The sequence below is a fragment of the Lithobates pipiens genome, unplaced genomic scaffold (genome assembly GCF_037356315.1).
Source record: "Lithobates pipiens isolate NorthernLeopardFrog02 unplaced genomic scaffold, aLitPip1_a1.2 Scaffold_27, whole genome shotgun sequence".
NCBI lineage: Eukaryota > Metazoa > Chordata > Amphibia > Anura > Ranidae > Lithobates > Lithobates pipiens.
This window is the reverse complement of record NW_027507788.1, coordinates 23,833,920-23,857,762: the sequence shown is the minus strand read 5'-3', so window position 1 is coordinate 23,857,762 and position 23,843 is coordinate 23,833,920. Positions and strand designations below refer to the sequence as shown.

The window sequence follows — 23,843 nt, the reverse complement described above, 5'->3', positions numbered from 1 at the left end:
ATATAATATGAGGTCAAACCTTAGGAGTTTCAATTTTTTATGCAGTCAGGCAGGCCCTTCTACTACATGGTTTTGGTAAATCTGAAGACAAAAATCAGCAGAAAATCTGATAGTGTGTATGGGGCTTCACTCCTCCAGACTGACATCCAAACATCAAGCATAGCTCCCAACTGTCTTCGATTTAGAGAGACTGTCCCTGATTTAGAACAAAGTCCCTCTGTCCCTCTTTCCTCCGAATTTGTCCCTCATTTTGGTCTGATCCATATAGTTGTATATAAAATGCACTTTTCATCTTTCAAAAAGTGTTTCCCAGTGCTAAACCTTTCATTCATTTTCGAAATTGCTGCATTTATTAATTTCAAAAGCCAATATAAAGGAATAGTAGTGGTAAAAAAAAAAGCATGTATGGGGTTAACTAATAATTTTTGTTGTATGATTCTCCTTTAAGGGGGTGCGGCGGGATGTCCTTTGCCTACATACTTTTGCTAATAGGTGTCCCTCTTTTCCGTCTCAGAAAGTTGGGAAGTATGGGACAGGGCATTTTAAAGCGGAGTTCCACCCTAAAGTGGAACTTTTTCTCATCGGAACCCTCCCCCCCTCCGGTGTCACAGTTGGCACCTTTCAGGGTATAGGGGGGTGCGGATACCTGTCTAAGACAGGTATTTGCACCCACTTGCGGGCATAGACTCCCACAGGAGTCTATGCTTCTTCCTGTCCCGGGGCGCTGTCTGCTGGGACACACACGGGTCCCAGAGACAGCGCGGAGCATTCTCATTCCGCTGCGCGACTCGCTCATCCGCAGTAGGGAACCGGGAAGTGAAGCCGCAACGCTTCACTTCCTGATTCCCTCACTGAAAATGGCGGCGGCAGCAGCCGAGAGCCGAGCGATCGATCGGCCTCAGCTGCCGGCATCGCTGGACCCCGGGACAGGTGAGTGTCCATTTATTAAAAGTCAGCAGCTGTAGTATTTATAGCTGCTGGTTTTTAATAATTTTTTTTCCAGTGGACTCCCTCTTTAATATTTTCATATTTTCCCTAAAAAGCCAACCCATTGTATGTATCGGGGCTGGAGGCACTTGAAAGAAGTACTGAGGCAGGGTGCTGTGATGTTTCCAGGAAGCAATGTACAGTCCCTTCCACCAGCCATGATCTCCTCCGCATTGCATAGAGATGCGCAGAGATATAGTGATAACATCACCAGATCTGAAGTGGTATTAGATGAAAACTGAGATTTTATATTTCATAATTTCATTAGACTGTTGATGGGGGGTGGGGAACAAGGAGCGACAAAATATGAGCAGATTAAACATCGGTATAAAGCTCAGTGTGGCCATTTGTTTTGCTGTCAAATTCATTCATGTCAGCACCATTGCACAGCTCCTCTGCGGTGGATCGTGGCAGACCTGAGCATGTATATAAATGTCAGGTGACATTTCATTCAAGAGCTGGAGGGCATGAGATATGGAGCCCTGCCCATGCTGCCATAGTGGGTGCAAAATCTGCACCATTGTGATAAAAATCTGTTGCTGGCAACAGGCAATAGGAAGAAAAAAAAATGTGTGTGTATGTGTGTGTGTGTGTGTGTATATATATATATATATATATATATATATATATATATATATATATATATATATATAAAAATATATATATATATATATATATATATATATATATATATATATATATATATATATATATATATATATATATATATATACACACTGGGTACTTAAACCCCCCTCCTATCCAAACCAATTTTCAGCTTTCAGCACTGATGCACTTTGAATGACAATTGCGCGGTCATACAACACTGTACCCAAATTACATTTTTATCATTTTTCCCCCCAAAAATAATTCTTTTGGTGGTATTTGATCATCTGTGCGATTTTTATTTTTTGTTAAAAAAAATATAAAAAGTCAGAATTTTTTTGAAAAATATATATTTTTTTATTTTGTTATAAAAATGTTCAAACGGGTAATTTTTGTCTGTCTTTGATGTACGCTGATGAGGCAGCAGTGATGGTCACTGATAGGTGGGAGTGATGGGCACTGATGGGTGGCAGTGATGGGCACTGATCGGTTACAGTGATAGGCAGCACTTCTATGTGGCGCTGATTGGCACCACTGGTGGGCATTGATAGGTGGCACTTGTGGGCATTGATAGGTGGCACTTTCAGGTTGCAATTATGAGGCATAATTTCCTCTTCCGTTTCGGGACCGATGTCGATGTAGGTCCAAGAAATATCTCCTAAACCTATACGGTTTAGGAGATATTTGCCGAAAGACAGGCACCGCTATCTACGGTGCATGCGCCGTAGACAGCGGCACGCAGGCGCACTGAGCGTGGCACCCGTCAACGGCGATACGCCGCGCATGGCGTTTCCCATGCGCATGCGCGGGAGTGACGTCATCACGGCTTCGCCAAATGACAGCGGCGGAGCAGCGAGATCCACCGAGAAGATGGATGCGCCGGACTACAGGGGACAGCGGTGACTTCGCTGGCTCCTGTGTCAAGTAAGTGACACATAATGGACTACTATGCGATGCATAGTAGTCCATTATGCTTTACCTTTGCAGGGAATGAAAGAGGAAGTAAACTCATCAGGGTTTACTTCCTCTTTAAAAAAAGTACCCCTTGAAATTTTCAAAATTTTGTCATGTTACAACATAAATGTTTAAAGGGATGAGGTGGCAACCCCATGTGTGTCTGTATGTACAGTGCCTTGAAAAAGTATTCATACCTCTTGAAATTTTCTGCATTTTGTCATGTTACCAAAAACATAAATGTATTTTATTATGATTTTATGTGATAGACCAACACAAAGTGGCACATAATTGTGAAGTGGAAGGAAAATGATAAATGGTTTTCAACATTTTTTACAAATAAATACCTGAAAAGTGTGGCGTTCATTTGTATTCAGCCCCCTTCACTCTGATACCCCTAACTAAAATCTAGTGGAAGCAATTGCCTTCAGAATTCACCTAATTAGTAAATAGAGTCCTCCTGTGTGTAATGTAATCTCAGTATAAATACAGCTGTTCTGTGAAGCCCTCAGAGGTTTGTTAGAGAACCTTAGTGAACAATCAGCATCATGAAGGCCAAGGAACACACCAGACAGGTCAGGGATAAATTTGTGGAGAAGTTTAAAGCAGGGTGAGGTTATAAAAAAAAATATCCCAAGTTTTGAACATCTCACAGACCTCTGTTCAATCCATGCACAACTGCAAACTTACCAAAACATGGCCGTCCACCTAAACTGACAGGCTGGGTAAGGAGAGCATTAATCAGAAAAGCAGCCAAGAGGTCCATGGTAACTCTGGAGGAGCTGCAGAGATCCACAGCCCAGGAGGGAGAATCTGTCCACAGGACAACATTGTTGAAAGAAAGCCATAAGAAGTCCGGTTTGCAGTTTGTGAGAAGCCATGTGGTGGACACAGCAAACATGTGGAAGAAGGTGCTCTGGTCAGATGCGACCAAAATTTTACTTTTTGGCCTAAAAGCCAAATGTGTGTGGCGGAAAACTAACACTGCACATCACCCTGAACACACCATCCCCACTGTGAAACATGGTGGTGGCAGCATCATGTTGTGGGGATGCTTTTCTTCAGCAGGAACAGGGAAGCTGGTCAGAGTTGATGGGAAGATGGATGGAGCCAAATACAAGGCAATCTTAGAAGAAAAGCTGTTAGAGTCTGCAAAAGACTTGAGACTGGGGTGGAGGTTCACCTTCCAGCAGGATAACGACCCTAAACATACAGCCAGAGAATGGATTAGATCAAAGCCTCTTCATGTGTTAGAATGGTCAAAGTTCAGACCTAAATGCAATTGAGAATCTGTGGCAAGACTTGGAAATTGCTGTTCACAGACGCTCTCCATCCAATCTGACAGAGCTTGAGATATTTTGCAAAGAAGAATGGGAAAAAACGTCCCTCTCTAGATGTGCAAAGCTGGTAGAGACATCCCCAAAAAGACTTGCAGCTGTAATTGCAGTGAATGGTGGTTCTACAAAGTATTGATTCAGGGGGGCGCTATACAAATGTACCCCACACTTTTCACATACAGTATCTCACAAAAGTGAGTACACCCCTCACATTTTTGTAAATATTTTGTTATGTTTTCATGTGACAACACTGAAGAAATGACACTTGTCTACAATGTAAAGTAGTGAGTGTACAGCTTGTATAACAGTGTCAATTTGCTGTTCCCTCAAAATAACTCAACACACAGCCATTAATGTCTAAACCACTGGCAACAAAAGTGAGTACACCCCTAAGTGAAAATGTCCAAATTGGGCCCAATTAGCCATTTTCCCTCCCCGGTGTGATGTGACTCGTTACAAGGTCTCAGGTGTGAATGGGGAGCAGGTGTGTTAAATTTGGTGTTATTGCTCTCACTCTCATACTGGTCACTGGAAGTTCAACATGGCACCTCATGGCCAAGAACTCTCTGAGGATCTGAAAAAAAAGAATTGTTGCTCTGCATAAAGATGGCCTAGGCTATAAGAAGTTTGCCAAGACCCTAAAACTGAGCTGCAGTGCCGTGGTCAAGGCCATACAGCGGTATAACAGGACAGGTTCCACTCAGAACAGGCCTCGCCATGGTCGACCAAAGAAGTTGAGTGCTTGTGGTCAGCGCCATATCCAGAGGTTGTCTTTGGTAAATAGACGTATGAGTGCTGCCAGCATTGCTGCAGAGGTTGAAGGGGTGGGGGGTCAGCCTGTCAGTGCTCAGACCATACGCCGCACACTCCATAAAATTGGTCTGCATGGCTGCCATCCCAGAATGAAGCCTCTTCTAAAGATGATGTACAAGAAAGCCTGCAAACAGTTTTTGAGGAAGACAAGCAGACAAAGAACATGGATTACTGGAACCATGTCCTGTAGTCTGATGAGACCAAGATAAATGTATTTGATTCAGATGGTGTCAAGCATGTGAGGAGTACAAAGACAAGTGCATCTTGCCTACAGTCAAGCATGGTGGTGGGAGTGTCATGGTCTGGGGCTGCATGTGTGCTGCCAGCACTGGGGAGCTACAGTTCATTGAGGGAATCATGAATGCCGACATGTGCTGTGACATACTGGAGCAGAGCATGGTCCCCTACCTACAGAGACTGGGCCGCAGGGCAGTATTCCAACATGATAACAACCCCAAACACACCTCCAAGAGGACCACTGCCTTGCTAAAGAAGCTGAGGGTAAAGGTGATGGACTGCCCAAGCATGTCTCCAGACCTAAACCCTATTGAGCATCTGTGGGACATCCTCAAATGGAAGGTGGAGGAGCACAAGGTCTCAAACATCCACCAGCTCTGTGATGTCGTCATGGAGGAGGGGAAGAGGACTCCACTGGCAACCTGTGAAGCTCTGGTGAACTCCATGCCCAAGAGGGTTAAGGCAGTGCTGGAAAATAATGGCGGCCACACAAATTATTGACACTTTGGTCCCAATTTGGATATTTTTACTTTGGGGGGGGGGGGGGGTGTACTCACCTTTGTTGCCAGCTGTTTAGACATTAATAGCTGTGTGTTATTTTGAGGGGACAGACAATTTACACTGTTATACAAGCTGTACACTCACTTCTTTAAATTGTAGCAAAGTGTCATTTCTTCAGTGTCGTCACATGAAAAGATATGATAAATTAGTTACAAAAATGTGAGGGGTGTACTTACTTTTGTGAGATACTGTATTTATTTGTAAAAAAAAATTAAAAACCATTTATCATTTTCCTTCCACTTCACAATTATGTGTCACTTTGTGTTGGTCTATCACATAAAATCGCAATAAAATACATTTACGTTTTTGGTTGTAACATGACAAAATGTGGAAAATTTCAAGGGGTATGAATACTTTTTCAAGGAACTTTACACACATATATGCCCACATTGTCTAGGGACCACAGATTGTTACACTGCTCAGCAACTCGTGAGGTGGGTCTCCATAAACAGCATGCTTTTCTATTCTATTTTAAAGCTGAACTAAAAAATAAGCCTATGGGCCATAGAAGAAGTGCTCTTTTCTTATATACTATATATATGGATGTTATGTATCACTTTGTGTATGGTTGTTATTCTTGACCGTTACACTGTATTTATAAAATACATGTTTTTTTGAAAAATTGTGTCGTTAAAAGTTCTCCCTTAAAGCGGAGGTCCACCCTAAAGTGGACCTTCCGCTCATCGGAACCCTCCCCCCCTCCGGCGCCACAATTGGCACCTTTCAGGGGGGAGGGGTGTGCAGATACCTGTACAGTACAGGTATTCTGCACCCACTTCCGGGATAGCTCTCTGCGGAAAGGGGCGTAGATTAGGCCCCTTTCCGCAAGTGCCGCCCCTTTCCGCAAGTGCCCCGCTGCCTGCTGGGAAACACACAGATCCCAGAGGCAGCGGGGAGCGTCCTTATTGCGCAGCGCAACTCGCGCATGCGCAGTAGGGAACCGGGAAATGAAGCCGAAAGGCTCCATTTCCTGATTCCCATACCCAAGATGGCGGCGGCAGCACCCGAGAGACGATCGAGAGATCGGCTTCGGGTGCCGACATCGCGGGCGCGCTGGGCGGGTAAGTGTCACTATTTTAAAAGTCAGCAGCTGCAGTATTTGTAGCTGCTGGCTTTAAAAAAAAAAAAAAAGCCTGGCGGACTCCCGCTTTAAAGTCCTTTTGTACCGGGGGGTACTTATTCTTTATATACAATATATTTGGGATGGTGGCAACAATAAATGGAGTTGTTTCTCCATAATGGTTCTTTCCAGATAATGAATAAAAAATAAAGGAATGGAATAGAATAGAAAAAAATAGAATGGATTTGAATAGAATAGAATAAAATAGAAAGAATATAGCTATCTTCCGATATTTTAATTTAGAAAAGAATAGACTAAAACAGAATACAATAGAATATAAAAGAATAGATTTGAAAAAAAAAAAATAGAATAGAATAGAAAATAATAGAATATAATAAAACAGAATATAATAGAAAATAAAAGAATAAAATAAAATAAAATAGGAGTAGAATAGAAAATTAAGAAATAGAATAGCAAATAAAATAATAGAATAGAAGAAAAAATAGAATAGATTAGAATAGAATAGAAAGAATATAGCCGTCTTCCAAAAAAATTAGAATTTCAAAAAGAATACAATACAATAAAACAGAATAGAATAGAGTGAAACAGAATAGAATAGAAATAAAAAGAATAGATTTGAAAAAAATAGAATAGAATAGAAAATAATAGAATAGAATAAAACAGAATATAATAGAAAATAAAAGAATAAAATAAAATAAAATAGGAGTAGAATAGAAAATTAAGAAATAGAATAGCAAATAAAATAATAGAATAGAAGAAAAAATAGAATAGATTAGAATAGAATAGAAAGAATATAGCCGTCTTCCAAAATTAGAATTTCAAAAAGAATGCAATACAATAAAACAGAATAGAATAGAGTGAAACAGAATAGAATAGAAATAAAAAGAATAGATTTGAAAAAAATAGAATAGAATAGAAAATAATAGAATATAATAAAACAGAATATAATAGAAAATAAAAGAATAAAATAAAATAAAATAGGAGTAGAATAGAAAATTAAGAAATAGAATAGCAAATAAAATAATAGAATAGAAGAAAAAAATAGAATAGATTAGAATAGAATAGAAAGAATATAGCCGTCTTCCAAAATTAGAATTTCAAAAAGAATACAATACAATAAAACAGAATAGAATAGAGTGAAACAGAATAGAATAGAAATAAAAAAAATAGAAAAAAATAGAATAGAAAATAAATGAACAGGATAGCAAAGAATAGAATAGAAAAAAAAAAGAATAGAATAGAAAATAATAGAATACTATAAAAAAAAAACAGAATAGATTATAATAGAATAGAATAAAATAGGAAGAATATAACCGTCTTTCGAAATTCCAATTTGGAATAGAATAGAACCAGCTATTATTTCCAGTGAATTTGATTCGATTCACTATGTTTGATTCAGATCTGATTAGAATTTGATTAGAATCCGGTCAAAAACAAATAATGAATCTAAACGAAACTAAGCAAATTTTGTTACAAATGCAACTAAACTAAATTAGTAACTTAATTAATTGATCCGAAACGAAAATAATTTTTTCGTTCTGCACATGTATCAAGAGTGGGTGAGTGGTCTTGTCTCCGCCACCCTCCTGTCATTAGTTGCAGGCAGCCTGTGGTGGGTGGAGCCTGCTGGGCCCCTCCCACATCTCCGCCCTCTTCACAGGCTATGTACAGCCCAGTGATGATGTCACTGCTACTTTTACAAGATAATAACTTGGTTTGTAGAGGCATATGTTGCGCACAAAGTGGATTTATATACTTTTTGGCTATGGAGGAATATATTTCAGAGAACGTTTTTGTGCCTGGGGGGGTTAGTAGGCCCCGTAGTGTCGCTGATTTTAGGGCATTTCTTGGCAGTCAATATATTTTTGTAATACACTTTCTGTACTTTTCTTGCATGTTGGTGAATGTAAATGTTTTCATTAACTACGTCTTTTTTGTTCCTTTGGTGTTATCAGATTTTGTTACCAGATCTGACCTGTCTTAAGCTTGTCATACTATACAGTCTGATTGTACAATCTCCTTTAACCCTTTTAGGACCACTTAACACAAATGTGTGGCAGCAAAAAACTGTGTCTTACGCCCACCTGCCGCACATATGCGTCTCTGAGCGGGCGACGTTTCTGTGTTGCGTGCTTTTATCATAAAGACTGTGAAAGACATCTCTTGGTCCCTGCATGTGATCAGTAGGGTGGGCTTCCGATCATGTGATCACAGTGAGAGCCAACCATGTGCTCTGCCAATCTCTCATGCCCCCTGGCATCCAGAATGTTTAAAGGGTTACAGGTGGTGATCACTGCAGCTAATCGCTGCCTGCAGCTGCTGGCAACCTGACTTTATAGTGAACGTGGCCGCCGGCAACACCTAGTCACTCAGGGCCACAGCTGCTTTTACAAGCCCCCCCCCCCCCTTCCACCGGCACTTCTGTGCGATCGCGGAGCCTGGTATCTATTCCCGATGATGCCACCGGGTTATCATAGAGCTGTCTCTATGGTTTAGGACAGTTGTCTCCATACTGCAGCCCTTTGCTTGCTTTTACCTGGCCCTTGGGGAACTAATACATTCACTGACACCTACAATGGGTCCCAATGACACCAATAATGGGGCACAATTCCTCTGAACGACACCAATGATGAGGCACAATTCTTTCAAATTACACCAGTGATGGGGCACAATTCTTCCCAATGACACCGGTGAAGGGGGCAAAATTCTTCCCAATAAAACCGGTGATGGGGCACAATTCTTCCCAATGACAGAAGTAATGGGGCACAATTTTTCCCAATGACACCAATAATGGGGCAAAATTCTTCCCAATAAAACCGGTGATGGGGCACAATTCTTCGCAATGACAAGTGATGGGGCACAATTCTTCGCAATGACAGAAGTGGTGGGGCACAATTCTTCGCAATGACAGAAGTGATGGGGCACAATTCTTTCCAATAACAGAAGTGATTGGGCATAATTTTTCCCAATGACACCAATGATGGGGCAAAATTCTTTCCAATAAAACTGGTGATGGGGCACAGTTCTTCCCAATGACACCAGTGATGGGGCACAATTCTTCCCACTGACAGAAGTGATGGGGCACAATTCTTTCCAATGACAGAAGTGATGGGGAATAATTTTTACCAATGACGGGCAAAACTCTTCCCAATAAAACTGGTGATGGGGCACAATTCTTCCCAATGACACCAGTGATGGGGCACAATTCTTCCCAATGACAGAAGTGATGGGGCACAATTCTTCCCAATGACAGAAGTGATGGGGCACAATTCTTCCCAATGACACCAGTGATGGGGCACAATTCTTCCCAATGACACCAGTGATGGGGCACAATTCTTCCCAATGACACCAGTGATGGGGCACAATTCTTCCCAATGACAGAAGTGATGGGGCACAATTCTTCCCAATGACAGAAGTTATGGGGCATAATTTTTCCCAATGACACCAATGATGGGGCACAATTCTTCGCAATGATAGAAGTGATGGGGCACAATTCTTCCCAATGACAGAAGTGATGGGGCACAATTCTTCCCAATGACACCAGTGATGGGGCACAATTCTTCCCAATGACACCAGTGATGGGGCACAATTCTTCCCAATGACACCAGTGATGGGGCACAATTCTTCCCAATGACAGAAGTGATGGGGCACAATTCTTCCCAATGACAGAAGTTATGGGGCATAATTTTTCCCAATGACACCAATGATGGGGCACAATTCTTCGCAATGATAGAAGTGGTGGGGCACAATTCTTTGCAATGACAGAAGTGATGGGGCACAATTCTTCCCAATGACAGAAGTGATGGGGCACAATTCGGTGGAGGGGGCGGGGTGGGTAGTGTGGCTGCAGCATATGTACAACCAGGTGCCCTTGCAGTTTAACCACTTGACCTTCGGCAGATTTACCACCCTTCATGACCAGGCCATTTTTTGCGATACGGCACTGCATTATTTTAATTGACAATTGCGCGGTCGTGCGACACTGTACCCAAGTAAAAGTGCTGTTTCCCAAAAATAAAGATTTCTATTGGTGGCATTTGATCACCGCTGCGTCTTATATTTGTTTCACTAGAAACAAAGAACCACCAACAATTTGGAACATTTTTATTTTTATTTTTTTTACTTTCTGCTCTAAAACATATCCAATAAAAAAATAAAAAAAATCTAATTTCTTCATCACTTTAGGCCAATATGTATTCTGTTACATATTTTTGGTAAGAAAATCTCAATAAGCGTATGTTGATTGGTTGCGCAAAAGTTAAAAAGTCCACAAACTATGGGATTTATTAATTTTTACTAGTAATGGCGGCAATCTGCGACTTATAGCGGGATTGCGGTATTGTGGCGGACAGTCGGCCGCCTAACTGATGCTTTTGACACTTTTTGGGAACCAGTGACACTAATACAGTGATCACTGCTAAAAAAATATGCACTGTCACTGTACTAATGACAATGGCAGGAAAGGGGTTAACATCAGGGGCGATCGAAAGGGTTAACTGTGTGCCTAGGAAATTTTACAGTGTAATGGGGGAGGGGCTTTTTACTACTGGAAGACATGGATCAGTGTTTCTGCTTTACAGAATTCATGTCTTCCGTACTGGCAGAATAACAGGCTCCCTTGTCTACATAGGCAGACTGGCATTCTGTCAGTGTAACGAATGATCAGCGGGTGATGGCAGAGATGGGGTCCACAGGACCCGCTGATCAACTCCCGCTGTGTGAAATCACAGCGAGTGTGCGAGACGGTGGTGGCGCGCGCTCACGCCGAAAACACGGAAGTGTTTCTGCACAGTGCAGCCGCCCTGCAGCAGTAAATCTGCTATGGGCGGTTGACAAGCAGGTAAAAGGCTAGTTCACCTTTACAAAGTCTTTTTTTTTTTATGCCTTCTGTATCACAACAGGAAGTAAAAAGAAATCTCTCCTTCGTGGAGCAAATCCTCTCTAATGCCCCATTCACACGATCATCACCAGTCATCTCTATGTCCGTGCAGCGGTTGTAAACAAAGCCGCGATCGAAGCTGGAAAGCATGGGATCGTAAATTTTTTTTTTGGACCTCATGCTTTCCAGCCTGAAGGAGAGATGTGAGGTCTTATAGACCCTGTATCTCTCCATAAAGAGGACCTGTCACGCGCTATTCCTATTAGAGGGGATATTTACATTCCTTGTAATAGGAATAAAAGCAATCACATTTTCTTTTTTTTAAAGAAAGTGTAGAAAATAAATAAAATAAAGTAAAATAAACAATAAAAAATATATATATAAAGCGCCCCGTCCCTGTGTGCTTGCGCACAGAAGCGAACGCACACGCAAGTCTCTCCCACATATGTAAACGGCATTTAAACCACACGTGTGAGGTATCGCCGCGTGTCAGGGGCGGACTGACAATTCGGGCACTCGGGCACTGCCCGAGGGCCCCATGCCACAAAGGGGCCCCATCAGGGTTGCCAGGGACAGCATGTAAAAATCTGTGTTTTTTTTTTAAATCCCAAGAATATAGCTGCCCCGCCTCTCCAGTCCCTTTTCAGTGTGTTTATGTGTATTCTGTGTGTGTATATTGTGTGTCTGTGTGTGTATATTGTATGTGTGTGTGTATACTGTATGTGTGTGTGTATACTGTGTGGCCCCATAATCTCCTATTGCCTGGGGGCTCCATAATCTCCTATTGCCTGGGGGCCCCATAATCTTCTCCTATTGCCCGGGGGCCCCATAATCTCCTATTGCCTGGGGGCCCCATAATCTCCTATTGCCTGGGGGCCCCATAATCTCCTATTGCCCGGGGGCCCCACGAGTTGTCAGTCCGTCACCTGCTGCGTGTGTTATGCCGCGTACACACTTTTGTGTGACCGTGTGTATGCAAGCCAAGCTTGAGCAGAATTCCGTCTGAAAAAACATCACTTTTTTTTCCAACAGAATTCCGCTCAAGCTTGGCTTGCGTACACACGGTCACACAAAAGTTTGCTGAACTTTCAACCATCAAGAACGCGGTGACGGTACAACACTACGACGAGCCGAGAAAAATGAAGTTCAATGCTTCCCAGCATGCGTCGAATTGTTTCCGAGCATGCGCAGGAGTTTTGCGTGTCAGAATTGCTACAGACGATCGGAATTTCCGATTGAAAAAATGGAGAACCTGCTCTCAATCTCTTGCTGGCGAAGATTCGGCCAGCAAAAGTCCGATGGAGCGTTCACGTGGTCGCATTTTCCGATCAAAAGCTTTCATCAGACTTTTGCTGGCCGAATTTCCGATCGTGTGTATTAGAGTGAGAGCAACAATTGTAGCACTAGACCTCCTCTATAACTCTAAACTGCTTACCCATGAATTTTTTTTTTTTAAAACATTGCCTATGGCGATAACGTTTGGCGCCATTCCATGAGTGTGCATAATTTTAAAGAGTGACATGTTGGGTATCTATATACTCGGCGTAACATCAGCTTTCGCATTCTACAAAAAAATTGGGTTAACTTTACTGTTTTGTTACTTTTTAATTCATGAAACTGTTTTTGTTTTTTTTTATTGTTGCGCAAACACTGTGCCATGTAAAAGGTTGCAACAACCGCCATTTTATTCCCTAGGGTGTCATATATAATGCTTGGGAGTTCTGAGTAATTTCTTAGCAAAAAAATTATGATTTTTACATGTAGGAGAGGAGTGCCAGAACAGGCCCGGTATGGAAGTGGTTAAGGAGCTGACAGCTGGTGGTAAAAATGTGGCTCAACCACCTGCTTTTACTGCCCACCCACCCTTTGCTGCCAGTATAAAGGAGAGGATTTCCTCCCTGGGCGGTGGAATTCCTTTCACTTTCTGTTGTGATATAGAAGTCCTCTTTTTTCCTCTCTCTATATATAGTTTCTTGTAATGTTAGGCCTCATGTAGAGTTTTAGGCCTCATTTGGTGCATGCAGAACAGTTCTTGTTGCTAGGGGCAACCAGATTTCCTTAACATGTTTACAGCATGAAACAATGATAGGGAGAGTCTGATTGCACGCCATAGGCAGCACAGACAGTTCCTCTTCCAATCACTTTCTCTATTATCTTGCTTTTTTTTTTCCTAATCTCTCTCATTGTCCATGACTGGACACGAACTGGTTAACAAGTTCCTGATTGTAAGAAGTTGGCCGCCCCCTCCGCGCAGCCATTGGCTCAATGTTCACGAGCAGAAGCGTATTGGCTAGCTCAGGCCACGCCCCTACGAGTGTAACAAGTCCCCGATCGTTCCCGGAGCGCCACGCCCCGCTCCTTCTAGTTTTGATGGCAACACGCTTCCCGACGTCACCGCTACCCCTCGCCATTGGCTGGCGCCTGTCCTCTGAACAGCCAATGCGCCGCCGCGACGGTGACATCAGCTAGCAACCATTCCCCGGCACGCGCCGACAGAGGGAGGCGTGGCCGGGACGGGCAGCGAGTGGATCCCGGGGCACAGCCCCGCCCCTCGGTGCCGTGACGCAGGCGCCTAGCAGGGCGCCGATTGGTGGAGCCTGACGGGCTCTTGCTGTTGCTGTGTGGGAAGAGACGGCTGGAGCTGCCGGTTATCTGATGAAGAGCCGGGAGCGGGGGGAAAGGGGTGAGTCACTTGGTAGCGGCTCTGGGCAGCTGCCCCGCTCCTTTCTGTGTCATCTGGACGGACTTCCTAACTCGCTGTGCCATGCGGCCCTTTCTCCGCCAAGCCGGACCCCCGGCGCACTACCTCTGGCCTCTGCTTCACTCCCCGCTTCACTTGCTGCGAGTTGTAGTCCTCTGCCACGCACTTTCCCCTTGCTGTCTATTGAACCCATTGGCTTGCTGAACTACAACTCCCGTCAGGCCCCGCGGCGGCCTCCGCTCTTGATAAACAAGTCACTCCATCCAGTTTCGTGGTTGGTCCGCTGCCACCACGCCTCGCGAGCTTTCTTATTGGCTACTGTACCAGCCTGTCTCCGGTGATTTCGCAGTCCCCGCCCTTTCCTTCCCCTTCCTCTTCTGTGATTGGCTACTGTAAGTGTTGCTTAGGGCTTTGCCCGACCTAGCCAGGCGTGCTCCGCCCCCTGGTGGGTGACAGATGACTTCCCATTGGCTGTGGGTTCTGTCACTGGGCTAGTTGTGGGCTGTGATTGGTTGGCTCGGCCAGCTGTTCCTGCTTCATTCACCATTTTGTCTCCTGGAGTAAAGGGGGCCAGGCAGCAGTGTGTGGATGTCCGTGAGTGGAGGGCCAGGTGAGTGTCCACTGCTCACCTACAGCTTCTCCTCCCCGCCTGGATGTGTCTGGAAGCAGCTGGAGGGCTGACAGCTGCTGAGGAACTACAAGTCCCAGCATGCCCTGCCAGCTCAGGACAGAAGGGGGGCATGCTGGGAGTTGTAGTTCCTCAGCAGCTGTAGAGCTCAGGGCTGATCCAGCAGTCTGCTGTATGTGATACACTGCAACCCCTGCACAGCTGTATGTCTGTTTTATTGTGTGTGTGTGTGTGTGTGTGTGTGTGTGCACAGCCCCCCCCGCCCCCATCCTATATGTGTCTATGTGATCCCCATCCCCCCCCCCCTTCATCCACAGCACCGCTCTCCTGTCTGCCCATATGATGCCTGGGGACTTTCCATTCCATGCCGAGGATTAGAACTGATCTGCATCCGGATGGGTGCACAATTCACACCAGAGCTGCTTCTGTCACGCCTCTTGGGACACATGTATACGCCGGAAAATACAGCACTGTGCCCGGTGGCTGACCTACCTACCTACCTACCCTACGTAGGCAGGGCCATCAACATTATTCAGGTTTGGGTGGAAGCTAGTAAGCCAACACCGACGCTGGTGCTATTTTATTTTTAGTGGCAAAAGATCTGCCTGCTGAGCTCCCAGATCCACCTACCTGACAGTCATTATGAGTAGGGTCTGACCGCTGTTGGATCCCTTTTTTTTTTTTTTTTTTTTTTTTAATAGTAACCGTGCAGCAAGAGGAGTGAGACTGCTCTGGGTGCTGCAAGAAACCTGTAGGGGGGAGTCAAGGCGGTACAGGGTGGGGGGGGGGGCAAGGCGGGTAAAATTTAATAGTGGGCAGATCTCAACATTGGTTCCCCTGAGTGATTTAGGGAGCCAAATAGTGACTTGGATTAATAAATAGGGAGATGACAATAAAAAAAAATATATATATATATCATGCACACGCATACAGATTTATGTTTTTAAATACTGTATATGAGATTCTTTTTTGCATAAGTGCAATAAAAAAAAAATAATATAAATATATATATATATATATATATATATATATATATATATATATATATAAAATAATTTTTGTATCATTGGGAAGATACCTGTGCAATTACAAAATAATAAAATATAAATGCATAGGAGTTATTATTATGGATAAGGTGTTTATTTTTGCTTTGAGTGCACTTTAAAATAATTTTAATACATTTTTTTTCTGTGTGTGTGTGTGTGTGTGTATGTGTGTATGTGTATGTATATATATATATATATATATATATATATATATCTCTCAAAAATTTAATTGCACTTACGCAAAAGAAAATTTCATATAAAGTATTTAAAAACATAAATATGTATGCGTATGCAATATATATACTTAAACATTTAAACATTTTTTTTTTAATCAGAGTTTCTATATATATATATATATATATATATATATATATATATATATATATATATATATATATATATATATATATATATATATATATATATATATATATATATATATAATATTTTTTTTTTTTTTTTTTTTTTAACCGGGGGGGGGGGGGGGGCATTTATTTAGGTCTATATAATCTCCTTACACTCAGAAATGCATGTTCTGTCCTTGGTGGATATGCCTACCTGTGTGGATGTACCCCAATCCGATCCCCTTCATTGGGGGCTGTGTATGGTGAGCTGTTTGTAGATCATTGTCAGGCGATCAGATGTGCGGGCCGTGGCTCGGGCTTTGTACGGCTGATTTCTAGATGCGTGTATCTGTTCTAGAAGGGACTCTTGTGCATGTCGTGTCTGACAGCGAGGATCCTTTACTTTTCCGGGTGGATTGATTGTAGGGGGGGGGGGGCAATTATGAGCTATGGATTGAGATTGAAGATTTGCTGTGTGGATGGATTGAGACATTATAGATCATAAGTATGGAGAATAAAATACTTTTTTTTTTTTAATTAAAAGAAACCCTCTAGTATACTGTGACCTTTTTCTTCGTATATTGCTGCAACTTTCCATCCTATCTGAAAACAAGATTTAATTGGCTCAATTCCTAGAAGCTTAAAGACCCGGATACACATTTTTAAAGTGTTCTTCTGCAGCTTACCAGTCCTTAGATGGTGGCGGCTGCATTGGTCTTCTATTTTTCAGTTTTTTTTTGTTTTTTTTTCCTTTTATTATTACCTGGTGATCCTGCCAGTAGCATGCTTCCTGTCCAAGGGTGACAACGCTCACTCACGGTCTTTTAAATCTATGGAGGAACAGTGATGTCAGCCTAGTGATGGTGAACCTTGGCACCCCAGATGTTTGTGAACTACATTTCCCATGATGCTCATGCACTCTGCAGTGTAGGTGAGCATCATGGGAAATGTAGTTCCAAAACATTTAGGGGTGTCAAGGTTCGCCATCACTGGCCTAAGGCAAGACTGCAGAATACCTCCTCTTGTTGGACTCCTTAAAGTGATTGTAAAGGTAAAATAAAAAAAATAACAAACATTTCATACTTGCCTCCACTGTGCAGCTTGTTTTGCACAGAGTGGCCCCGAACATCCTCTTCTGGGGTCCCCCAGCGGCTCTCACGGCTCCTCTCTACATCAGATACCCCCCCCCCCCCCCCTTTGGAGAAGCGCTTCCTTGAGGGGGTTACCCTGTGGGCATGCTCCTGAGTCCAGCATTCAACGTCCATAGAGGCCGACTGCAGGACTCGGCCCCTCCCCCCCATCGTTTGCGTCATTGGATTTGATTGACAGCAGCGGGAGCCAATGGCAGCACTGCTATCAATCTATCCAATCAAGAGAGGGGGGCTACAGTCCTATGTACAGTGGGGTCATGGAGAATCAACGTAGCCACCCTCTAACAGTAAGTCAGATTACAGCAGCGAAAAAAAATAAAATAAAAATTGGAGGAGGTTAAGAGAAATAAGAATACATACTTGAATATAATTTCTTTTAAGGGCCGGTGTACGCCACAGGCAGTCCAGTGCGTTTTATTTTTTTTCTGCATCACAAACGCATGGATAGTAGGTTATATGGTTTCCAATGGCATAGGTCACACTAGTATAAGTTCCAATCAGTTCCAGGGAATTCTTGTTCCAGGAAAAAAAAAGTAGAACATGCTATATTTTTCTTTCTCTGGATTGTATGAGAATGCAGTAAAATACATAAAAAATGCACCGTAAACGCACCAGACCCCAGTACAGTGAAATTAAGAAAAAAACATCTGGATGTGCAACAATGTGTTAAAAACGCGTACGGAGGAACACATCCGGAGCTGAGTGCAATTTTTGTGGTGCGAACCGGCCCTTAAACCAGAGTTTAGTGTCACCTTTTTAAAATACTAGGGAGGTGTTCTGTAGTCTAAGAGAGGCTTTTAACAATTTAAGATTTGAGTGCAGCCTTTTAGCTCGCTGCAGCAAGTTATGATCTCACTGGATTTCTGGCAGGATCAACGGATATTTATTTGCAAAAATTGAAACACCCACCATTTTATTTTCTAGGGCCTCTGCTTATAAAAAAAAAAAACATATGTAATGTTTGGGGGTTCTAATTAATTTTCTAGTAAAAAAAAAAAAAAAAAACTACCTCTTTAACACCAGGCCTATTCTGACACTTCTCACATACAGTTGTGCTCATAAGTTTACATACCCTGGCGGGATTTATGATTTCTTGGCCATTTTTCTAGAGAATATGGATGATAACACAAACTTTAGTTTCACTCATGGTTAGTGTTTGGCTGAAGCCATTTATTATTTGTGTTTAAATCATAATGATGATAGAAACTACCCAAATGACCCTGATCAAAAGTTTACACACCCCAGTTCTTAATACCGTGTATTGCCCCCTTTAACATCAATGACAGCTTGAAGTCTTTTGTGGTATGTGTGGATGAGGCTCTTTATCTTCTCAGATGGTAAAGCTGCCCATTCCTCTTGGCAAAAAGCCTCCAGTTCCTGTAAATTCTTGGGCTATCTTGCATAAACGGCATGTTTGAGATCTCCCCAGAGGGGCTCAATGATATTGAGGTCAGGAGACTGAGATGGCCACTCCAGAACCTTCACTTTTATTCTGCCGTAGCCAATGACAGGTCGACATGGCCTTGTGTTTTGGATCATTGTCATGTTGGAAAATCCAAGAACGTCCCATGCGCAGCTTCCTGGATGATGAATGCAAATGTTCCTCCAGTATTGCATTTATTTTGCCAACAATTTTGACCAAATTTCCTGTGTCTTTGTAGCTTGCACATCCCCCAAAACATCAGCGATCCACCTCCGTGTTTCACAGTAGGAATGGTGGACCTTTCATCATAGACCTTGTTGACTCCTCTCCAAATGTCACGTTTATGGTTGTGGCCAAAAAGCTAAATTTTGGTCTCGTCACTCCAGATGACTTTGAGGCTTGTCTCTGTGCATCGCATACTCGCACATATGTGAAAATTTGCATGCAAACAAAGCCCTAGTTGTCACCGCTGGAGGCAGCGTCCATCTTCACCCTTCTTCCTTCCAGGTCTGCAGACTCCGGCTGTGTGACTGGAAGCACCGGTCACGGGTGGGCGTTCCTTCAGAGCCCATGCACTGATGATGTCGTCGGCTGCATATACCATAAATGGTGCACGTTTAGGAGATATTTGCAGTACTTATAGGTAAGTCTTATTATAGGCTTACCTATAGATACAAATTATGCATGTGAGTTTACTTCCACTTTAAAGTCGTTAAAAATAAAGGAATAATACTTTAAAGCGGAGTTGCACTCAAGTACACTTGTCAAGTGTTTTTTTTTTTTTTTTTTTTTTTTTACTTTATCTCATTGGGGAGGTTTTCCTTCATTCCCTGTCTTGAAGAACTCACAAGCATTTAGAGCAGGGATATGCAATTAGCGGACATCCAGCTGTTGCCAGACTACAAGTCCCATCATGCCTCTGCCTCTGGGTGTCATGCTTGTGGCTGTCAGAGTCTTGCTATGCCTCATGGGACTTGTAGTTCTGCAACAGCTGGAAGTCCGCTAATTGCATATCTCTGATTTAGAGCAATAACCACAAAAGTGATAGCAATCCCTCTCTGACAGATGTCACCAGAACAAGGGTCCCTAATTCATATTTTCCTTTCTATTCCTGTTTTGGTGACGACACAAATTCTTTCGTTTCTCATCTCTATAACTCCTAGTGACAGTGCCCACCAGCTCTGCACCCTTGGTCCCCTTTAGAACAGATAGATTGTTCGGGTCTGCTTGTTGTTTTTTTTAGATGGACCCGATCGGACCATCCGTGGAGCGGTGGATGTAAACACACGTGTTCTTTAACACCCGCTGACATCTGATTCAATCTGATAAAAACAGACAAATGGGGAATCTGATTGTATGACAGATGTAAACAGACAGGCAGTTCCTTTTATATCTCATCGCCCATAGAGGAAAGCGGGCAGTGTCTGTGTCAGCTGTGCATAGCTGAGTGGTCATGGACCCGTCATCCGCCTGCTCAGTGGGGATTGGTGAAGAGATCCCCAGCTGAGCAGGTGAATCTTCTGCCAGTGTAAGAGAGCCAGCCCCATATATGTGGTATTGCTAGGCACACCTAGAACAGTGATGGCAAACCTTGGCACTCCAGATGTTTTGGAACTACATTTCCCATGATGCTCATGCACTCTGCAGTGTAGCCGAGCATCATGGGAAATGTAGTTCCAAAACACCTGGGGTGCCAAGGTTCACCATCACTGACCTAGAAGCTGGCAGATGGTGTAAGGAGGTATGGTAGCTGACTAGCTGAATAGGCAACAAGTAACAGATTTCAGGTGACCTCTGAACCCTGACTTTCAGGTTGAAGTGTGAAGCTCAAACTATGTAAAGCTACCTGAGATGATGAATGTGAAGGTTTTATAAAAGTTGGAGTTTACCATTGTAGCATTAAGTGGAATATTCAGGATTCTGCCCAAGCTCTGTTGTGAATGGGGCTTTTTAAAGTGTATGCAAACAATAATACATTTCTCTTATCGGCTCCTTTTTGATCTGTTGACCTCTTCTCAACTGCGTATGTATTGTGGCAAAAGGGTGGCTGGCTTTAGAGCCCAGATGCTGCACATTTGTGTCGCTGGGCGGCTGATGTATATATGATGAGAACGTGCTCTCGGCACAAAAACTGAGCTGTCAAAGACAGCTCTTGGTCTGTACTAAAGATCGGTAACCGGTGGGACTTGCTTCCAATGATGTGACCACTGTGAGAGTGGTCTAGTCACAAGATAACCAACTGAGCCTGGGAAGTCTCTGCAAACCTCCATGTATAATCCATGCAAAAAAGAAGAAAGGCTGGTGCTATGGAAGTCAGCTAAAACATTTTTTATTTTTGCAGGTGAACAGTCAAAAAATCCAAACGCGTTTCCGCCATCGGGCCCCAGCCACATCCCGCCCAGCTTATAGTAAAGCATAGCCAGGCAGTGGCTTTCTCATTCTGATTGGTCATCATAGGATGTCCTTCATCAGTCACTCGGACACACCGCATCTCCGATCATGGTGAAGAGCCTATGACGTAGGCGCTTTACCATGTGATCAGCTGTGTCCAATCACAGCGTAACTTGGAAGTGCCGGTTATCGGCATTCCTCTATTCGCGCTGATAGAGCGCGAGTAGTGGAGAGCCAATAAGTGGCTCTCTTGACGGGGGATCTGTACTGATTAGTAAAGCCCCATCAGCGATGCCTACCAGTGATGCCTGTCAACATCGCGTATCAGTGCCCATAAAGAGTGCCTATCAGTGCCGCCTATCAGTGCTGCTTCAGTGCCACCCAGCAGTACCTATTAGTGCCGCCTCATCAGTGCCCATCAGTGAAGGAGAAAACTTGTAACAGAAATGAAGAATAACTGTTTGTTTAATTAATAAATATATATTTTCAACATTTTCAGTCTTTTTTTAATTTGTTTAGCCAGAAATGAAAAAACGGTAATCGCCAAAAGAAAGTTCTATCTGTCTCAAACTAAAAAAAAAATAATGCAATTTTTGGGTACAGTGTTGCATGATTGTGCAATTGTCATTCAAAGTTTGACAGCTTGGCCTGGGCAAGAAGGGGGTCAGAATGATCGGTATTTAAGTTGTTAAAAGGGTTGTAAACCCTCATGTTTTTTCACCTTAATGCATCGTTTGCATTAAAGTGAAAAATCTTCTGGCAGTCACCGAAGCCCCCCCCCCGCCCCCCCCGTTTTACTTACCTGAGCCCCGTAATCCCCACACCGGAGACGCACTGTCTCTCTCTGCACGGGGTCCCAGCTCTTGTTTTGGATAGATTGATAGCAGCACAGCCGTTGGCTCCCGCTGCTGACAATCAAATCCAATGCGGGGCCGAGTCCTGAAAATCGTGTCTATGGGCGCCGAATGCTGGATTCGGGAGCGCAACTCTGCAAGGTAACCCCCCGGGAAAGCCCTTCTGCTAGGGGGTTATCTGAAGTGAGGAGGACCCCGCGAGAGCTGACGAGGGACCCCAGAAGTTGAGGATCTGGGCCACTCTGTGCAAAAAGAGCTGCACAGTGGAGGTAAGTATGACATGTTTATTTATTTTTTTTAAAACGAGCCTTTACAGTCACTTTAATCATGGCCTGATAGCTGAAACGCGTTGCCTTTTTTTTTCCTGTTGGTCACCTGCACATAACACCAGCCTTTCTCCCTTTTTTGCATGTTTTATTATATCTGCTTGACAAGTGCAAAGAAAAAAAAAAAACATGGCTTTTTATCCTGCCAGAAATTTTGAGCATTGATGGTAGTGTAGAGCGAGCGCAGGAAGTTATCGATGTGCGTTGTTCCCTGCTATCTCTGCAGACTACAAAACACTTCACTATGATGTGGAGAAGAAAGGAAGGCGTTATACAGTCCCAACACAGTGTTAAATAGTCCTAACCTACTCCCCATCCCAGAGTGACAACTCTGCTCAGTACGGTTGTCTCCCTAAGTCCCCTTTCAGACGGGGCAGACGTGACAGATCCGTGTCAGGCTCCGCTATGCAGAGCAGACATGGACACAGCCCGCTGTTTTTGATGGACAGGATCAGATTGGGTGACAGCGGACATCCGCCGCTCCATAGAGCACACAATGGGTGGTTTGATCGTCTTGGCCTAAAAAAAAGAAAACGGACAGGCGGACCCTATCGGCCTGCTGGAGTGAAAGGGACCTAATGCAGCATTCACACGATCGGAATTCCGGCCAGAAAAAGACAGATGAGAGCTTTTCATCGGAAAATGCGATCGTGCGTACGCTTCATCGGAATTTAGCTGTCCGAATTTCCTCCAGCCAAAAATTGATAGCATGTTCTCGATTTTCCAGACGGAAAAACTTTCTATCGGAAATTCCGATCGTGTGTATGCAATTCCGGTGCGCCAAAAATCACGCATCCTCAGATTAAACTAGGAGACAGAAGCTACTGGATATTGAACTTCCTTTTTGCTAGTCCCGTCGTACGCGTTGCATGCTCAAAACGATTGACATTTGGTGTGACCATGTGTAGGCAAGACAGCTTGAGCGGAATTCTGTCGGGAAAACCATTAGAGCTTTTTTCTATGAGAATTCCGATCGTGTGTATGCGGCATAAGATGGGAAGCGAGTTAATGGCAGGATCACTGGGTCAAAATAATAAAAAAAATAAAAAGCAAGCAGCCAGCACATCTAAGAACTGGTAAGCTGCAATACCATACATTTTTGTATTTAGGTTTAGATACGCTTTAAATTGACACTTGACATTGCATTTGTTTGCAAAAGCCTTCAGTTCATGCATGATGCATTTTTATTGAATTCTTTTTTTTTTTGTAATTACTACAAATTCTCATTAAGTGAAGATCCTAGCACGCCATAGCTCTGTGTGCTTCTCTTCCTGTCAGCGCTGATTCCTTATAACATACCAATAAATAACCCAGCCCACGTAATCCATGCAGTGCCATGTGGCAAGGAATGTGGGTGTTGCCCGCTCGACCATCTTACATTCTCCGAGTTAATATTACCCAACTGTCTGAAGAATAAATAAATATGCTCAGCACAGGATACACACGGCCTGTGTTTTCTTTGGTGTTTGCAGTCTGCATGCCTGCAATGTGCTTTGCCGCTGGGATGTCGGGGGTTAACGTACG

General features: G+C 43.3%; 1 protein-coding gene across 3 annotated transcripts in view; it reads left to right on the top strand.

Annotated features, from left to right (window-relative positions):
- The window catches only part of CIC (capicua transcriptional repressor), a 240,222-nt gene that overhangs the window by 3,830 nt on the left and 212,549 nt on the right, over positions 1-23,843 (top strand). Inside the window, exon 1 of one of the 3 annotated variants that reach the window (XM_077456630.1) lies at positions 13,949-14,138. The exons of 1 other annotated variant lie outside the window; for it this stretch is intronic. The gene's annotated coding sequence lies outside the window, so the exon portion shown is untranslated. Of the gene's footprint in view, positions 1-13,948; positions 14,139-14,547; positions 14,767-23,843 lie in introns of those variants that run through there. One more of the 3 variants, XM_077456631.1, reaches the window with a different exon arrangement.